The sequence below is a fragment of the Rousettus aegyptiacus genome, unplaced genomic scaffold, assembly GCF_014176215.1.
Source record: "Rousettus aegyptiacus isolate mRouAeg1 unplaced genomic scaffold, mRouAeg1.p scaffold_m13_p_16, whole genome shotgun sequence".
Taxonomy (NCBI): Eukaryota; Metazoa; Chordata; class Mammalia; order Chiroptera; family Pteropodidae; genus Rousettus; species Rousettus aegyptiacus.
In genome coordinates, this window is record NW_023416291.1 from 24,559,635 (window position 1) to 24,580,883 (window position 21,249).

The 21,249-nt window shown below is 38.5% G+C and overlaps 1 protein-coding gene across 3 annotated transcripts in view; it reads right to left on the minus strand.

Annotated features, from left to right (window-relative positions):
- The window catches only part of GALNTL6 (polypeptide N-acetylgalactosaminyltransferase like 6), an 881,484-nt gene that overhangs the window by 97,806 nt on the left and 762,429 nt on the right, over window positions 1–21,249 (minus strand). The gene's annotated exons all lie outside the window — the stretch shown is intronic.

Sequence of the window (21,249 nt, forward strand, 5' to 3'; positions counted from 1 at the left end):
TACTTATGGTTGACTAGTTTACTTTTCTACATCAATTTTTATATTCTAAACTTTGCTGACTTTAAAGTCATGAGGCTATAATGTACAAGTATACTAGAACTATTCTTTATTTGGTACTAGTGAAACACTCTTTATGTTCTCATTTGCAAATGCGTTTTTCAAAGGGTGTAGTTGGTTGTCTTCCCTAAATCAAGATGTAGTTTGTAATGCTTGTAGCCTAACTCTAATTCTCACAGCATTCTAAGGAGTTGCTGATCTTCTGAATATTCTCTATGTCACGTACTGACTCTTTTTTCCATATGTAAAAAAAATGGTAGCATTCAAAACTTTCTCCAGATTTTTGCCACTTTCTCGCATTTTTCAGACAAAAAGTGGTATTTCAAATTTTAATACATTGCATGTGTTCTTTGGGGGTTAGAATAACAACAAAAAAATCATACTGAAAGATAGATATATATAAAAATGTATTTTAAAAATTGACTAACAATGAAAACTTAGGTCCAGAAATATAAAAGAAACTTCAATTTGACCTCTTAGAAAATAATTTGGCTCTCAATTTCCATTCATTTTAGTGGTACATAGACAATTATAGACATGTGAGTCACAAAGTAAATTTGATCAGAAATGAGATGGCACAATTTTTCTCAGGGCTCAGTTAACCCAAGTCAATTAACAGAGAGGTGAACCACATAATTTTCAATTATGTAACTAGCAATTTTTAGTTGGCCTCTGACTCTGAACAATTACTGCTAAAATATAATCATTTTCAACTAGGATTCAATTGATTAAATAATATTTCACATTAAAGTACAGCATTTTTTCCTAAGAATCTTGTTCTTTCAAATCACTATTTAGTTAGAATTTTGAAAAGAGTAGGTAAATAACTACTGATAAATTCACTTATATCATTTATCTTTAAAAAATTACTTTTCTTTTTGGTATAATCTTCTTACTTTTTATTGTATAATGAGGAATATAGAGATGAGGGAAGAATGCGGCCTTTCTCTTATGCAAGGAGGTGGTCCCTCTCGGGGCAAAGAATGAAGTAGGTTCTGGGTTGGGAGAAAGGAGTCTTCTTTGGAAGGTCAGATGCAGAAGAGGAGAAAAATTTCAATTTCAATCATAGAAAGCTGTGCTGTGGGACTGTGGATGCAATAATGGGAAAAATGGCTCTGATCATGTAAAATGAGAAGAACTGTGTAAGTAAAGAGGTTTAACAGCTCCCCGGCCTATGTCTAGAGCCAGCAGTGCTGAATAAGCTGAGGCTTCCTCTCTCTGCTCTCTGCTTTCCGATGACATCCTACTGGACAAGTGACTGGGAATCTGTGCTTAGCATCATTGCACTTCTTACTTTTTCCACTAGACTGCACTAAACTGCTTTTTTTTTCTTTGAATGGGAACAAGCGGCAACAGCTCCAAAAATAGCAACAGAGGTTTTTCTGCTTTTCTTTCTGAGAGACAATAGCTGCTTGGACTGTATCCTAGGAATGAGGGGTTCTTTGACTGACTTTGTAGAAGGTGAACTTTAAAAGTAACACAGTGAACAAAATGAGGATCTCAGATTTATTAAGTTTAGATATGAAATGTTATGTGACCTACTAGACTGTTACAATAATGGTCCCAGTGAATCATGGCTTCTTGTGTCCACACATTTGTGCTGTACACTCCCACGTTGACTTCCTTGGCCATGTGACTTTGTCTAATGTCAACAAATGTGGTGCAAGCAGAGCCTTGTCCACTGGGGCTTGCGCCCTCTCCTACTTCTTCTAGAAGCTGGCTACCATGTGAAGAAGCCCGGGCTAGCCTATTGGAGGCGCATGGTCCAGCTGAAAATCAGCACCAACCATAAGACACATAAGTGAGACTTAGGCCATCTGGCTCTAGGTGAGCCACCGGATGACTACAGCCACAGATGTGACCCAGGCATAGGGTGACCAACTGTCTTATTTCCCTTGAGAGTGATGGGACATTCAGTGATAAAACTGAAAAGGCCCAGGTAAGACCAGCAGAAGAACCATTCAATGGAGCTTTGTCTAAATTTCTGATGCTTAGAATCACAAACCAACAATATGGTTGCTATTTTAAGCCACTAAATTGTTTATTAAGCACCTATAGTTAGCTGATAATGGATCTTGTTTTGAATTCCAAGCTCTAGAAAAGGATGTGTTAGCAATTCCATTATGTTACTGGTAAATGGTAATATTCCTTAATAGAGACAGGATTTTAGGTTAGTTTCCTAATTTCTAAGGTTTGTTTGACATAGGTTTATTTTCTCTGGGTTTATTTTTTTTAAAGCTATCCCCACTAGCACCATAGGGTATATTGCAATGCATATCTGGTTTCTGAGCTGCTCAGAAAAAAAGTGAAAGCCTTTTCTTAAAAAAAATTCTATTTTTAAATATTTACAAATGCAAATGTTCATGTTTAGAAAAGCGTTTGTAGAAATGGAACAAGGGCCAACTAGTTATCCAAAAGCAGGTGGCACAATTATGACTTTTCAGTTTTTTGGATAAAGGAAGAGGAAAACAAAACTATAAATCATATTACAAATTTTGTACTATTTTGTGCCATGATTTATAATTTTGTTTTTAATCACAAACACAAACACATATAATATATAATATAATGTAGTGGTTTAAAAGGTTTTATAAAATTGAATATGCTTTTTGCTGCTTAGTTTATATTTAGCATTGTAGACTCCCCTGTGAAAGGATATAAAATGTCAACAGAGGAAGAAATCTTGTGGATGTCAGTACAAATTATATGGGGCATTAAACTAGACAATAGCCATAAAAAGAGCGTGATGGCCTTGGTTTGATGTTCAATTAAGCTAGTGGTTGTGAAGTTTCTAGGAATACTGCCGCTTCATGTCTTCCGTGGTTGGCAGCTATCTAATGTGAGGTAAAATCGAAAGCTCTGGATGTCAAAGGCTATGCCAATAACTGTTTTAGCAGGTGCAGACAAGAATGGATAAAACTTGCCAAATAGTCTTTCAGTCTTCTTCTTCTGTTATGTGATCAACATGCTGTGTCCCTCAACTACTCTTTTGTGGCCTAAAATAGTGTGTGTGTGTGTGTGTATGTGTGTGTGCGTGCATGCGCATGTGTGTGTTTATGTCTATGCAAGTGGAGCAGCTACCAAGAATGGGGACCAGATTGATTGGTTCCAAGATACCTTTCCTCACTCCGACAGTGAGTAGATGGATGGACTCACCTGTGTGGATACAGCTGCTATTTCCTGGTAGCCCTGCTCTTTAAACATATGCATGCTAAACAACACACCAGAAACATTCATACATCACCCCTCAAAGTGAAGACTACACATGGTCTCCCCCAGTGAAATCTCTTCAAAGATGTCTGGGGGAACACCAAGTATAAAAGTGATGGCTTACTTTCCGAAGTCACTCCAAGAAGATATAACCCTTATAAACATTGATGCACCCAACATAGGAGGACCTAAATAAAGCAACTATTGACCGACATGCAGGGAGAGAGAGACCATAATATACTCACAGTGGGGGATTTTAAGACTCTATTGACATTAATGGACTGATCTTCCAGACAGAAAAGCAACTAGAAAACAGCAGTATTCAATGACAAACTAGACCAGATAGACTGTATTTTTAGAGCATTTCACCCTAAAGTAGTAGAATATACATTCTTATCAAACACACATGGAACATTTTCCAGAAAAGACTACACATTAGGCCACAAAAAAAGTCTCAAGAAATTTAAGGAGACTGAAATCACATCAAGAGTCTTCTCCAACTACAATGGTATGAAACTAGAAATCAATACAAGAAAAAAAGTACACACAAACAAATGGATGCCAAATAAGATGCTACTAAACAATGAATAGGCTAACAAGATCAAGGAAGAAACCAAAAGATACCTTGAGACAAATGAAAACACAATGACCCATAATCTACAGGACACACTGAAAACAATCTAAAGAGGGAAATTCACAGCAATACGGGCTTACCTTAGGAAACAAGAAATGTCTTAAAAGCTATCTAACCTTATACTTAAAGGAACCAAAAAGAAGAACAAAGAACGGAAATACAATGAATCATTAATAAATACTTAGAACAATTATAGGCCAACGAATTCAACAGTCTATAAGAAATGGATCTATTTCCAGAAGCGGGTAACCTTCTAAGAGTAAAACAAGAAGACACAGAAAATCTAAACAGACTAATTACTACCAATGAAATTGAAGCAGTCATCAAAACCTTCTTACAAATAAAAGTCCAGAATCAAATGGTTTCACAGGTAAAGTCTATCAAACATTTAAAGAATTAATACCTATTTTTCTTAAACTATTTCAAAAAATTGAAGAAAGAGGAACTCTTCCAAACTCATTTTACAAAATGAGCATTGTTCTGATACCAATACCAAACAAACATCTTAGAAAAAAAGAAACCTACATGTCGATATTCTTGATGAACATGCATGCAACATTTCTCAACAAAATATTGGCACACTAGATTCAACAATACATTACAGGATTATACTCTATGACCAAGTGAGATCTATGGCAGGAATACAAGGATGGTTCAACATCCATAAACCAGTCAATGTGATACATCCAAGAATGAAGGATAAAAAATGTATCTCAGAAAAAGCTCAACGCCTTTGACAAAAATCATCCTTTCATGATAGAATCTCTCAACAAAGTGAGTATAGAGGACATACCTTAACGTGATAAAGGCTACATATTACAAACCCACAGATAACACCTTCAATCGTGAAAAGCTGACTTTCCTCTAAGATCACGAACAAGACAGGTACATCCACAATCACCACTTCTATTTAACGCAGTACTGGGAGTCCTAAGCATGACAGAAAACAAGTAATTGAAGGCATCCAAATCAGAAAAGAAGAAGTACAGCTACTATTTGCAGATGATGGGATACTACGTATAGGATACTCTATAGACTCCACTGAAATAACGATCAGTACTGATCGATGAATTCACTAATTTTCAGGATACAAAATCGATAGACAGAGATCTGTTGTATTTCTCTACACCAATAAGAAACTATCAGAAGGAGGAGTTAAAACAATCCCATTTACAGTTGCATCAAAAAGCATAAAATACTTAGGAATAAATTTAAACCAATCAAAGGCCTGAACCCTGAAAGCTGTAAGATGCTGAAGGCATTGAAGAGGATACAAATAAATGGAAGAATATACCATACTCGTCGATTGGAAGGATTAATACTGTTCAAAAGTCCTTACCACCCAAAGCGATATACAGGTTCAGTGCAGTTCCTACAAAATAACAATAGCTTTCTTCTCAGAACTAAAACAACTAATCCTAAAATTTATATGGAACCACAAAAGGCCCTGAATAGCCAAGGAAACCTCAAGAAAGAAAGAATGAGATATCACACTCTCGAATTTCAAACCACATGACAAAACTACAAGCACCAAAATAGTACGGTAATGGCATAAAAACAGATAGCCCAGAATATCTCAATGTAATAATATAGCCCCAAAATAAACCCACACCTATATGGTCCATCAATCTGACAAAGGAAGCAAGAACATACAATGTATATTGTAAAGAGACAGTAAAGACAGCCTCTTCTATAAGAGATACTGGGAAAAAGGGGCAGACGCATGTAAGAAAACCCCCCCAAAACAAAATTAAACCGACTTCTTACAGTATATACAAAAACAAATTTAAAGTGGATTGAAGACTTAAATTTAAGACCTGAAACCACAAAACTCGTAGAATAAAACACAGGTTATAAACTCTTTAGCATTAGTCTGAGCAACATCTTTCTGGATATGTCTCTATGGGCAAAGGCAATAAAGGAAACAAAAGAAACAGAGGACTCCATCAAACTGAAAAGCTCCACACAGCGAAGAAACCATCAACAACATGAAAGACAACTTGCAAGCTGAGATAGTCTACTTCTTTGCAGTTCAATGCAAAAAACAATTATCGACAATCTTTGTTCAATGTACTGAATACAGGATGCAAAAATGAGTGATAGTCTTTCTGTCTCTGTGGTGCTTTGGGTTAGTGGGGATGACCAACAGAATCAACACAAGGTGGTATGGGAAATGACTGCGTGTACGAAATCGGTGTATGCCGCACTTTATGGCACCGCTGAGGGTTATGTATCTTAACCTGGGTGAGACAGTGAGATGGGCAGGGGTGGGCTAGGGCCAGGAGAGGGAAGAAGTACATTTCAGGCAGAGAAAATAGAACAGACAAAAGTACATAGAGAGGAATAGCATGATGTGTTCCCAGTGGGGTTTGGAGAGTGTGGTGTATGGGTATATGATGTTGTGCGTAAACATAAGCATTTGGTTAAAGCTGGGAGATAGAATGCAAGGTAAGTCTTATGGTGGGTGAGGCTAGAGAAGGTGGCAGGGGTCAAAATGCGAGGGTCTTGAGACCATATTATTGAGCACGAATTTGCTTTGGAGCTTTCCATTCTTATTTTTTTCTAGGTCATGGAAACTGATGAAAGCTGTATGGAGTTTTTTTTTTTTTTTTTTTTTTTTTTCTGAACAAATGCACATCCACTCGAAATTTTACATAAAGATTCAAGGGGAATTATAGATATTTCCAGAAGGCCAAACCAAAAAGTTTTATGACTCCCAAGTCAATAATCTTATTAAAGGACTAGGTACCACCAAAGAATTTTAATAGGGCAGTAATACGTTAAGATCTTATTCGGATTTTTGATAGAGCACTCCGATGGCAGTGTAGAGAGTAGGTTTGAGTATGACAACATCAAGGTGGGAACCCAGTAGAGTGTGACAGCTGTTCAGGTGAGCTGTGATGAAGCACTTGTGCTAATGCTGTGGAAACAGTGACATGTGGGATACATATTTAACAGGTAAATTTGGCAGGACTTAGTGACTGGAGGACGTGGTGAGCAGGGGTGGGATGGGCAAACGTCCAGTTACGAAATAAAAGAGGAAGAGAAAGTTTAGAAGAAACATAAAAAAGTCAAGCTAACATTACAGTTTTGGATCACAAAGTAGGATCTGATTACAAAGAAGTGAGACATTGTTTCTTGATGCTTAAACAGACTCTAAAAGCAACCCGAGAAAATGAGTTCTAAAAGTATTTCTTGTAGTTACTTACTCTTTGGAATATCTTCTGAGGCTAAACATGTGCTATCCTTTTTTTGAAAGATGACTTCTTTGGATGGATATTTCTGCATTTTCGTTTCTTTAAGGAATCACTACTATGTAATTAATCCTTGCCTTATAAGGGAGGATATATTTATAGTGAGATTCAAGCACTTATTTAGAAATCACCCTTAAAGTGGATAACGCTTAAAATGATTGAGATGAACAGAAGGCAATTAGAATAAATTCTTACTAATTTGCACTAATTAAGGAGATCAGTCAAAATTCATTAAAAACCAGAAGTCTAGAAGGTTATTTTCAGTCATATTTTTATCCTAAAAATAACCTGAAGAAAAAAAATATTTTATTTTTTCTGCTATCTCATAATTGCTTCCTATTTTTGCTTTGCAAATTAGCATGGAGGATACGTGCAATCAAAACGATATTTAATTTCCTAGGACCACTATTGATAAAAAAAAAAAAAGCAGTATTGCTATGGCAGAAACAAATCACTGAATATCTCTATATCTTTTCATTTAGAAAATATTGAGTGTTATCAGCCATCTTTAACTGGCCATTGAGACAGAACTGTATCACCTGCTTTGAGGTACACTTTTGACCATCACTTCCCAAGTTTTATATGCACAATATCACAGACACACACACACATTGAGAGACAGAAGAAGCAGAGACAATAGGTCCTACTGTTCCCTCTACTGGGATAGAGATTATGAACATGAAGTCCGGACTGTACATATGTGAAGCCCACGACATGTTCCTCATTGATAAAATATGGTAAAAGAATGAAGGAAGATGAATCAGTATAACCAAGTCTAGAAACCCTCTGTGTCGGGTTCATTTCCTGCTTGGGAAGACAGAGACTTAGGGTGACAAGCTCCAGGAGGGCGCATTACCTATTCCTGTCAGGGTATGCCCATCACTCACAGTGGAGTTTCTTGAACCAGGTAAGTATGAGTTCAACTGATTGACAGGTCATTTGGAATGTTCAGGAGCCTGGGGGAAGTCAGATGAAGGTCATCATCTCCAGAAGAAGGGATAAAAGCCTGGAGTCAGAGGGCTGAGTAGAGAAAGTGTCTTAGAAGGCCTAGCTGTGGCTATGGTCTGGTACCAGAGGAATGAGGGTGTGCGGCAAGAAGCTTCATGAAGAGAGACAAAGGTGTCCCTTTCCCCAACATTTTTTGATATTTGTAGTTGTAGCCTCCTAACTCTGTGAGGCAGCAAACGAAACACTCTGGGCCTGAATAGAAAATGTTTGGAAATTATTTGTAGAAATATTCAAATTTAATGCCAATATCAAAACATCCCCAATTGTACTCGTAGCTTTTGCAATTTGGTTTTAATGGGCCCAGAGAATACTGTATTTCTTTGCATGGAACTTATTCCTGATCCTTTCTGAGAAAGCGTTTTCTTGTTTTAATTTTGGCCACACTTCCCTATTCACCTTGAGATGAATTTATCATGTGCTTTTAATCAGGTTAAAGATTTATCATCAGTAAACCAGATATTTTTATCACAGGCTGGTCGGAGTGGTTTAATTATCTCCACAATCAGAGCAGGACCTCACTTATTCTATAGCTTAAACTGTCTTGTGACCTGTTCTATTTCATAGAAAATTTGGGGGGAACAAAATTTCCGTTCTGCATCAAACAATTGCCTATAAAACTATCCTCATAAAAGGGACCGAAGAGCGAAGGCACACAGGCGCAGGGCCAAATGAAGGGATACTACCGAAATAGTCTGGTGCTGTAAAATACAGAAGAAATGAGTTCTTTACCCTGATATAATAAACATACTAGAAAGTTTAAAATCTTTCTATAAAAAAAATGTTCAATTTTACAAGTTATGAGACAACGTAGATATTGATCCAAGCAGTAGGGCCTCTCTTCGACTGCTCAGGTTTTTATGCTTCAGTTTACCTCTGGTTCCCAGGGGAGAGGGATTGGGGTCACTGGGACTTCTGTCTTTTTGGACAAGTGATTATGATGACAGGGAAGATCACTTGGACCTGCATAGTTCAGAACAAATACCGAAGTGTGTGGACTGAGGGCATGGGGAAGGGAATTAGAAAATAAAAGAAGGTATAAATAATACACTTTGCTTCACGAGTGGTCCATTTGTCTATCTTTGTCTATCTGGATGAGTCTATTTAGAGCCTATGAGGGAATGACTACCACTGTGAATATATTGATTATGCATGGGTTGACGGCTCCAGACCCAGAGCAGAGAGTAGAATCAGTTTCATAGAACCATATAGAATGAGAATGGAGGAGGAAGTCACTCCTACAGAGAAATCACAGTGTGGTTGCCCAAATGGTAAATGGATGTTAGCTGGCATATAAACACACACGTGACAGGGCCTTTCCTCACATATAATTGAAACTTAATTGGACATAAGTTTGAACTCTGTTGAGACTGAATGGTAAGAATGAAGTACAGAGTAATGGTAAAGACCCTGCATTCACATGGGAGCCAGAATGCACGGGTTCGAGTTCTTCCTATGTAACTTACCTTGGGCAAGTGACTTCTTGTCTCTGACTCAGCTTCCTTATCTGTAAAATGAGGCTGATAGTAATACATAGCACCTTCGTAGTGAGTGTGAGCTCGCGTAAAGCACCCAGAATGTGCTTCTTGCACGATAAGCTCTCAGTGAACTCTGGCTATTGTTATAGGCTAACAGTTTGTGGAGATATGAGGATAGGTAAAATTTTCAAAGCTCAGAGGATTAGTTCACATGAAATAAATTTTTTGTTTCTACTTAACTGCAAAAGCAGAATTTGAAAAATTCTGTAACTTTTAAAAAACAAATTTATTTATTTAAATTAGCTTCAAGTATACAGTACATTGGTTAGACATCTATATTGTTCATAAAACGATCCCCCCTATTTCTCCCTCCCTCCTCTGGCCCTCTACTTAGTTATCATGTTAATGCTAACTGCTTTCCCTCTGGCGTGCTCCCCATCTCTTTCTTTTTGAGGGAAGTATTTTTCATAGATGACTTTTATTCATTTTAAAGTCGTAAACATCACCAGATTTCTCAAACTAGGCATAGCTGGTCTTTACTTAACACTCACCAACAACCTGGTTGGACCTGGGCTCCTTCACGTCCAGAGTGACACTTCAATGATGGGCTTAAGCCAATGGGATTTTGTCCTAAGCTCTTGCAATTTGTTTCAGTTCCTTTTATTTTTCACTGAAAGGCTCACATTCTTCTTTAGGTTTTGGCATAAATTCATGAATTGATTCAAGATGATTCAAAGCATTATACATGCTTTCCATAGTGGATGCATATTTAATTACGGTATAGTTCTTTAGATTAGTGTAGTTGCACTTAGCCTGTTTTCTGTGATGAGATAAATACCCAGCCTCATACCCTTCCAAGAATCACAACTCATTTTAGGAGATGAGATTCTATTCCATTCCATGCTGCTCCATTCCTTTCCATTTCATTCATTCAGGAAACACTAAATTCACAGTACGCCATAAGGTCTGGTGGAAATTAAAAGATAATCAAGGCAGAGAGGAGTTTATAATGTAGTTTCAGATTTGGAATTTGGTTAGCAAACAGTAGAGATTTTGAAAAGTGCATAATGTTAGCTCATCAGTGGTCTTTACAATTGTAATAAAACAGCCAACACGATTTCACTCCCGGAAGCTGCTGGCCCCTCAGCAGATCTCCCTTTTCTGCTGGAACACGCATTCCCCAGTCACTGCAAGTGTTTCGAAACAGCCCACAGCTACTTCTCCTCTGCAAACTGTCTTTGGCTGAAGGCAGCTGCCTTACCCAGAGAAGCCTTAGAGAAAACACCCCCTTCCGTGGGTTTCCCCCAGGAGTGGCCACTGATAGGCTGACATGGGGGTGAAGAAGCCCAGCCTCCTTATCTCACGGAGGGTCAGCTGTGTGGGGGCGATTTATGCTCCAGACGCATCGGGATCAGGCCGCACTCTTCTTGGCTCTTTCCCCTGCTACCTTGTAAGTCTTTCCTGAAGCAACTTCTATAAGATATAAAATGTACCCAAATCCTTGTCTCAAGCTCTGCTCCCACAAAAACTCCACCTCAATCAGTTTTCTTACTATTTATTGTTTAGTTTAGGGATTCATTATATTAAACTTCTTAGAGATTTTGTATTTCAAACTTATTTGTGGCTAGAAATTTTTCGCACTAGGGGAAAATTCTTCTCTCCCCTTGACTGAAATCAATTTTATTATCCACATCTTCTGATTTTTAAGACAGCTCTGTGCCTTTCCACATAGAATACGATCAGATAAACCGAAGAAATCAATGCGCTCCACTTGGAATCAGGTCCAATACTAAATGCCCACAGTCGGTGGAATGCCAAGGTATTCCTACGAATGAATGGGTTGTCATATAGCATATCAAGTGGATAGGTTACGATGTTTATGAGATAATAGGCAGAATAAATTTTAGAAGGAAGAGTTGTATTTCTCGAATTTACTTGTTACAATGTCCTCAGGTCTCAGGATTAAAAAAAAGCACTCGGTGTTTTAGACATGTGTATTGCTCCACAGATGGTCGAGCCTCCCTCTAGACATGCTCTCGCCTGATGCACTGAAGGGTGAGGAGGCACGCAGTGTTGCTCTCAGATAGACCTGCCCCCCGCCACCCCCCCCCCCTCGCCCCCGAGCGCCCAGCACGAGATGTCTCAGAGACAGGACCTGACGCGGGCTGCCTGAGTCTCAGCTTGGTGCTCCTTTTACATTCCATCAGGGAAACAGTGAGATAAAATCACATTTCTACTTCACCTCATAATTCTTAGAATTTGAAGAGCTACCAAAGACCCACGAATACATGGTTCTGAAGTAATATGCATCTTAAAACCAGGATTTCTCTCTTATAAAATGGCAGACAAATTAACATTTGACTGCCTTGAATCTCTCATCTGATATTTTTATATGATATATTCATAGCCTCTTTTTTTTTTTTTTTTTTATCTCCCTAAGTGTAATCTTTTCCTCTCTCTCGCTCACAAAGATGCTGAGAAGATGAAGTGTTGAAAGCATCTTCCAAGTGCTTTGACCTGCTTCGGGCGGCTTTTCTATTTTAGCTGGGGGGGGGGGTATTATTTCTCAGAGCCTGTGATTACTGTGTAGTGTTGCTATGGAATTTCCCAGATTTGAATCATTTATCTATTTATACATCCCCTCAGGGATTGTAAATTGCAGTTACCGGGTCACCACTGGCTTCTAAATATTAAGTTTTGGCTAAAAATAGAACAGAAAACTGCCTGCAGCCTATTCTAGTCACCATTATGTTCTGATAGTACAAAAAAGAGCTTGGAGGTCCTTTCTGGCCTTTGTAATATGACATTTGTCAGACGACCCTGTGGGATATTAAATAATACAGTGTGTGTGTAAAAGAAAGGGCTCTACCCCTAATTCCGGATGTGTACCTATTTCTACCAAGTACTGGTTATCCTTAACTGTGTGTTTCAGAAATCATCACTCTGTTATCACTCCAATTGTATGGTTCAGATTGCCATATTCTGAGCATATGCTTACCTCCCTGTGTGGTCATCATGTTCTCTGGAGCTGAAAAAGAGAAAGCTATTTATCTTGCAGGATGTCATGGGTCACAGGTACATCTGTCTGTGGTACAAAGATAGGGAAATTTGGCTATCCAACAAGGCCTGATAGAGTCCGGAGTCTTAAAGCTTTGCTGACAGGCCTTAAATAGCAGATGAGGTGCTCAGAAGCCAGGCACTCTACTCCCTTCGGTGCCCATCACACTTTACAGGTGACGTGGGCTGAGAATTATATGGACATATCAACGGAACCACAGAAGGAATGTCTAACACGATGGCTGTTTAGGAAGCTCCTCTCCCTTTCCTCATTCTGCTCCCTGCTGCTGTGTTCCTGAGGGCCTGATGCATAAGACAGGCTCTTCTCCTTGGCCTGGAGATGCTCAGCCTTCTGTGATGTTCTGTCTTCTGAGGAATACTACCTCTGTCTTCTAAAATTCATGAACTCCAGGCATTCAGCAAACAATCATGCTCCCCTACAAAGCTTTGTTAGGAACTGCGCTCTTGAGTGTGGTCACTTCCATCTATAACACGGGAGGCAGACATGGTTATCTGTGCATAGGGTGATGTTATGTCCCATTTGTTTTAGATAGTCCTAGTTTACGTCTATTGCTCGTGGTGGTCATTAATAGCACCTATTTTTATTCTTAAGAGTGTCTTTATTTGAACACTGAAGTAATATATGTCAATACAATAGTATACTGAGAAGATTCTGGAAATTCCATTTCTTTCAGATAGCTATCTCAGAGCCCAAAAGACAGGATTAGATGCCCCTTCCACCTGTTCCCGTGAAGCCTGGAAACACACACCTGCCACAGCATTCGCTATTCCACCGCAGCCTGCAAGCTCCTGAGGGCAAGATCTGCAATCTCAGACATCACTTTTTTCTCAATTGGCTTATGGCTGACACAAATAAGACACTCAATTTTTGATCAAAATGGTTATTAAATATGTAGCACAGGCCTGTAATCCAGATGGAGGCGTGGGCTAGGGAAAGTGGTCCAGAGCAAGAAATGCCTGATCAGAGCCTTGCAGGGTGAGCAGGAGTTGGCCAGGAACAGAAGCACACAGGGCAAGGCATTTCAGACAGATTGGTGGCTTATTAACGGCAGGAGGTATAATAAATCACAGTACTTTCGTTGACACAGCAGAACCCTAGAGTGTGAAGGGTTTGGCCAAAGATGGGCTGGGAGAGAGTAAGTGCAGACTGGGTGAGGGGGTGGTCTGTAAATAATACTGAGGTGTTTGGACTTTGTCAGGTAAGAACACCAGTAATTATCATTGATCAAACAGTTATATGCCAGACACTAGGTTCAGTTCTTTGAATGCTTTATCTCAATTTGTCCTCACAATTCCCCTAGGAGTTAGGTAGAGTTGTTGTCCCCATTTATCATATGAGAAGACCCAGGCTGGAGAGAGTTTACTGAGCTGATTGACGTCACAAGGTTGATTGTGGATTTGAACCAAGAGAGTTTGACACCAAAGCCCAGCATATTCTTTTTCCTTCTTTCTCCCCTTCTTGTCTTCTTTTTATCTCCCTCAAACATATAAATGCACACATACTAACCTAGAGTCTATGAGGAACCATTGAGGGACTTCAAGTTGAAAAACAACATGATTGGACTTCAGTTTAGGCAGGAATTTGAGCCTGGAAGTTTGGAGTTGCATACTAGGAGTAGGAACGTCCTGCTAGAAAGTTCGAACTGCTAGGAGGCTGTTCCAGGCTTCCAGGTGGGAAGGATGCGAACCTGATCCAAGGCAGAAGCAGTGGAGGTACTGAAGAGAGAATAGATCCAAGAGGTTCTGAGGACATAGAATTAACAGCATTTGAAAGGGAAGCTGAAAAGTGCGGTTTCACTTTCAAGCATTGTGTCTTTGGAAATCAGCGAGTCCAATTCCCTAAAATCGAGAACCAGATTTTTAAACAGGTTAGAAGATGAGTTCAGTTTGGGACATGTTTGGGTTGAGTTGTCTGTGCAATATCGAAATGGATTTATTAAATAGGCAATAGAATATGCAGGACTGAGACTCAAGAAAAAGCCCTGGGATAGCGGTATAGATGTAGGACTCATCACCATGAAATCAGATAAGATGACCTAAGACAGACAGAAAGAGAGAGAGAGAGAGAGAGAGAAGGGTCCAGGATGTGAGAATACGTTCTAGAGGCTCCTGTGAAGAGGTCTAAGAAGAAGAGAGGAGAGAGGCGGGAGGAAAATCAGGATAAAACCATGTCATAAAAACCAAGGGAGGAGAGAGATCAAAGAGAGGAAGATGATGAACGAAGATAAAAGGTGGAAAGCGACCAACATAATCTAGTATTTATAAAAGTGGGTAATGTATGTCTTACAAAACAATGAACTAGGTTTTCATGAGTACATTTGGAAACATTACAAAGCTAAGTTGATACTTAAACGGTAAGAATTATAGTTGCTACTCAGTTCATCAATCAAGTCTAATAGTATCTGACTGTTACCATGTACCTTAATTTAAACCTAGTAGTCCCATTGATACAAAGTTTTTGCCTTTGGGAGGCAGAAAGACTTTGGCCAAAACTTCTGGAAATGCCATCAGACTGGATGCCACTTTTGACTCTACTAAGTGAAATTCTGAATATTATTGAGAATATAGACTTGCAGTGCTGTGCGTTGGGGCTTTCTGAGCAAATAGCGTTTATCTTGATGCCATAACCCCAGTTCATCTGGATGAAATAGTACTACAGTGTTGGCATTTTCATGGAATGGGTCACTAGATCCAGATGAAGAAAAATTGAAGTTATTGTGCCCTAGTGTACCAGTCCTTTCTCCATGACAGCAGTTCTGTCCTTGTCCTTGATATAGATATTTAAAACACTCAAGTCTAATGAATTTTCTACTCTCTCTGGATATGTTTCCTTGGCAGAACATGGCAAACTTGAAAAAATATTGCAAAAGTCATCAAAAGTTAATAGTTCTCAACTTTCTTTTTTTCAAGGCAGATAACAAAACCCAAATCCTTTCAGGAAAGGAGATCCAATAATATCACTTTAATTATAACAATGATACTATACAGGTATTGTCCCATTTATAATTTGCCTTTACATAACAGTTTTATCTATTTTTATTGATACTAATCTCCTTCTAAAATTACTTAAAATATTTTTAAATAAGGGGCAAAAATACAAATATAGTTAAAATAGAAATAGAACATCAAAGGGAAAAAGGAAGTAAATATTCCATAAACTCAACCTAATATATGTGATATGGCTTAACATCACACGTAACTTTGATATTTCTAATAGATTAAAATAAACTTTCCTCTGAGTATGCGAAAGTATTATGGATTGATATTTTCTCATTAGCTCTGTAAAGTAAATAGATGACTTTGATGTATTTCATAGCCGAAACTGAAGTAGAGATACCATGGCTTTTCCAAGGGAATAATGGACCCTTGCAGAAGTTACTTAAGCCACCTTCTAAATATGAACAGCACATTCTCATTTAATTTTACAAATTATTCTAGTGTTTCTCAAGCGGTTCTATTCCTTCCTTCTTCCTTAGGGTTCCTCCAATCCTGTACGCCATTCTTCGGCTTACTGAGTGAGCTCCATTCTACTTATTTATGGTTCTGGCTGCTATGGTATGAATGTCCCTGCTCCATCTTCCCCCAAATTCATATGTTGAAATCCTAATCCTAACCTCTAAAAGAAGATGGCATTACGAAGTGGGGCCTCGGGGGTAGGGGGGTAAAGTCATGAGGGTGGAACTGTCATGAGTGGGATTAGTACCTCATGAAAGCAGCTCCAGAGAGACCCCTGTCCTTCCACTGTGTGAGGACAGAGAGGTGTTCTGGCTCTCACTAGAAGGTGATCATGTTGGCACCTTGACCTTGGACTTTCCGGCTTCCACAGAACTGTGAGGAACACATTTCTACTGTTTATAAGCTACCCAGTCTGGGGTGTTTTGTTATAGTAGTCCAAGCTGACTAAGACACTGGCTAAGAGAGGGCAGAGAGTCTTGACAGAATAAAATGGCCGAATCACTATGTGCTTTTAGGAAGTGGGTAAAGAACAGGCAAAGTGGTAGAACCAGCGAAGGAAGCCTGTGGGAGTATTTCTAGGCTAGAAAGGGGCAGCTTGTTGGTGGCACTGAACAAAAGTTCAAAAACCAGGGCAGACGTGCCACCAGGTTAACTCTCCCATGTGATCTTTGTCTTGCCTCTCTTCCCACACAATTTGAACATGACGCTGATCTCATCATGATTATCGTGGTTGGCTTATTCAAGTACTTGTGAACTATAACTGGAACCATCCAGGAAATGAAAGGCTCTGTTGAATAGATGCCTTGAAATGAGCTTGAGCGACAGAAAACACACACACGGAAACAAAAGCCAAGCCCGTGCAGTGCCCTCATTGGGTGCAGCTTGTCAGAGTTCCAGAAACAGATGAGTTTAGGAGTATGCTACAGATGAGACATAAAGTATATTTCTCACCAGCTTCTCCTTAAATTTCTCTCAGTGCATTTCAGCGGATTCTAGAATGTTTCCTCTACTTAACGAAGTTTTTAAATATTCGTCTATATGTCCTATCCATCATTTTGAAGGACATAGTTTCCATTTCTCATGAGAAAAGAAATAACATCCAAGTGTCTCTTCTGCAAGCTAAACACAATGTCTTGAGCTATGAATAGTTTTTCCTGATGTTCTCAATACTGTCGATAGGAAGAATGACATTAATATATGAAGAGGTCATATAGGATTCTGTATTCAATTAAGCACCGTACTTATTAAGCAAAAAAAAAAAAAAATCAAAATTATCAGAGAAAGATTATTTCCAAGTTGGTAAGCAACTATTGCTAAATAACTGTAAAAATCACATATGAATACATAAACAGCTGAGTAGAATACCAGTGATTCAGGCCTCACTAATATGATTTGGTTTTAACTGCTATATTTTAATAACAATTTTAGGCATCATTGATATATCTCCTTTCCTCATAAGAATAATTTAGAAATACCTTCCCTTACTTTATTTATAAACTCTGGAATAAAATAGTGTTTATCTCCCATGTAATATTTATTAATTTTCTTAGTTTCCAAAGCACCTCTCTATTGAACATCTGGTTGTTTAGCAAATACATTATGATATGTCTCCACATGACATTTTCTTTTGACACAAAGAACAGATGTTCCAAATCACACAGGCTGAATTTTTAATTTTTTTTTAGGTAAAAGGTTGGGGAAATTTATACTGAGTAAATGTGCTTTTTCATTGTGAAATAAAGACTGACAAGGTCCAATTGTAGTCCATCACTAATGGATTTCATCATGATGTATTTGAAAGCAATTAGATGCTAGTTTTTTGTCATTATTCTTCTACTAGGTTTTTAAAAACAAACAAAAGCTGTCCAATTTCACAGCTCTTGAACAAAATAAAAATACTAATGCTACATTACTGAGTATAATATGCCCCAGTTCATGAGCATCTGAGAAAAACATCATCTCTGGCCTCGAAATAGTTACAACTTTACAAGTGAACAAGATATGTACAAACAGAAATTTGTACAGAACCTATACAGAAGTGCCTAATAGAATATGTATGCTGTAAGGGGCAGCATGAGCTCTGTGATATTTAAAGCTGGTCTATTTCAAAGTATACCTTTCGAGATAATAACACATTTTCATTATCTTTATCATTACGATTTTATCCATTCATAATATTTAATGACAATAAAAATAAGTGATAACATTTATTAAATTATTCAAGCCTCAGATACTGTTCCACTGCCTTACACGTTTTATTTTATTTAATCCTCATAATAACCCCAGGAGGAATGCGAAGCCCAGAGTGCTTTCATAGTAAGGAGCGGGACTGGGGACCACATGCAGGCCCAGTCTGTTTCTGGAGCCACTGTTCTTAACAGCTCTGCTACTTAAAGATGGCAAAGCCTAAAGTCATCACTGAAAAGACCAACTATGCACATGCCCAATTCGTCAACTGCATATATTGTATGTGTGTGGTTTCTGTATATCAATTACACTTCAATAACGCAGCTAAAAATCTTTAAAAATAAAAAGTAAAAGAAGGAAGGATCGTCTTCTCAGACTTGTTCAGATATTTCGTTTTCATGTGACGTTCCTCTGAGGCTCCACAGCTGTTTTAGGGCTAACGTTCCTTAGAGTGCCCTTGATCTTATACGTGTCTGATGATGTGGTCAGATAACTTGGATAATTCAAGTACTCGTGTAATTCTTTTTTTATCTCAAATAATCAGATTAGTTATCGACGTCATCCCAGCCTCCTTGTATTGTGTGAAACAGCCATGAGGATGTTGTTTCTGTTACACACACATCACCCATGTCTCCTGCTTTCTCTCCTTGCTTGTTCCTTCAACTTTTTTTAATAGTAAAAAATATAATTAAAAGTTACAAGTATTTCTTTTTCCTGCCACATTGCAATTTGAAATAGCAGCAGGTGAAAAGTAGTTACGTAGACTGGTCTCTGCTTTCTCTTTAAGTTTTGCAATCAGATCAGCCCAGCAGCTCACTATAGTTCCCGTGTGGCTCAGGTGAGTGAGTATGTGAAACAAATTGGCTTATTATAAGTGGACCTGATTTGAATAGCAAACTAAAAATAATAATAGATAAGGTGTCAGTACTGCTTCTTTCTAGAATCCTGTGTCATCAAGGAGTGTGTTGACCATTTTTATGATAAAACACCTTTATTGAGGTACACGGAGAAATATTGTTCAGGCTACAGCATTGCTGTTCATTATTGTTGGAGGATGTTAACTAAAAAAAATTCTACACCATCTTCACTTGGATACATCACTGTCTATTTCTACTCTGACTTGCCCTTTGCCATACTTGCCCCAGATCAAATACTATTGGAATGGCTGTTGGGATCTAGAGAAAGTATAGAAAAACACCTTTATTAAGCTTACTTTTTTATGTTGAAGAACTTGAAAGCAAATTACAGGTATCTTCCAATTTTATTCTCAAATATCTAAGTCTACATTTTGAAAAGAAAAAAAATTCCTACAAAGTAAAAATAGCATTCTAATTCCTAACAAAATTAATAATTCTTTAATAGAATCTAATATCCTGTCCGTATTCGAATATCCACACTTGTCCTCAAAATATCTTGAATAGCTGATTCACTCGAACCAGGATTTAATCTAGTACCACACTTTGCATCCGGCAGTTACATTTCTTAATTTTTTTCTTTTTAATAGAATACTTCCTTTGTCATTACACTGACATGCTGAAGAGAGTGGATCTTTTGTCCTACAGAATTCACTACATACTGTTTGCCTGATTGCAGCCTATTGATATTGTTTAGCATGTTTCTCTGTTCCCTGGAAATTAGATTTTAAAAATTGAGTATATTACATTTAAACATTTTCAGTTATAATACCCTCTATGTACGTCTCACTGCATCATATGAGGAGACGCATGCTACTTGATTGTCCTCCAAGCTCAGTTTGACCGCTGTGTTAGAGAAGGGACAGCATGAGCCTTTAATTGAAGAGTTATGCTTCCCCTTCGTGAGCAGAAAGGCATCTGTGTAGTGTTCCTCCAGCATCAAATAAATAACCAGTTTTCCATCAGTCATTCACCTGATAGTTGAGCACCAAATGAAAATTCTTGCTTGACTCGATAATTTCTTTGGGGTTACAAAACGACTTTCTCAAGAGGCCCCAGTCCATGCCTTTATTCTGTCTTAATTAGCTGATTACAGTCACCTCCTAACTGGTCTTCCCATGTTCTTCCCGACTCTAACAACTTATTGTCCCCATGGCAACCAGAGGACATCCTGGAACGTCAATCAGATCATGTCACTTTTCTGCTCAAATCCTCCGGTGGGCTCTCATGTCACTCACAGAAAGCCCACAGCCCTCATCCCAGCCTACGAGTTTCTTTACGTCCCGGATGCCAGCGCACTCGCTGATTCCATCTGCTACCACCTCCCTTTTCTCCTCACGTGCTCTGCCCCGGCCACCCTGGCCTCTATGCTGTTTCTAGAACACTCGAACCTGTTCCAGCCAAAGGTTCCTTTTGAAATTGCTCTATCCTCTGTTATTTGCATGGCTTGATTCATTTATTCAGGTTTCTTCTCAAATGATATCATACGAGAGAGGACTTTCTGACCACCCTATTGAAGATAACTCCCCATCGCCTCTGTCTACACTCTTTATCCCCATACCTTGCTTTGTATCTCCTAACAGCACTTACATCTTTGACATGTTGCATTTACCTCTCTGGATAGCTCCCTCCTGGAGTACAGGCTCCGTGAGGCAGACACGGTGCCCATTACATTTATTCCTGTGTCCCCAGCTCTGAGCACAATGCCAAGTTGGCACACGATAAATAGTTACTGAATGAACAAGTGACTGAATACTCAGTGAAAGTAGCCTTTTAAAATTGAGAGAGAATAGTTGTTTCTTTTTTGGAGGAGTCGCCTGGCTAAAAGAATTCACCTTTTTTTTTTTTCCCCATCATGCTTTTTTGCTGAGCCACTGAAAGATCCATTTGGGGAAATTATATAATTCCCATAAAATACAACTCAAAAGATACTTCTAAAGGACAGGGACTCTTGTCCCAGCTTAGAACTCTTCAGG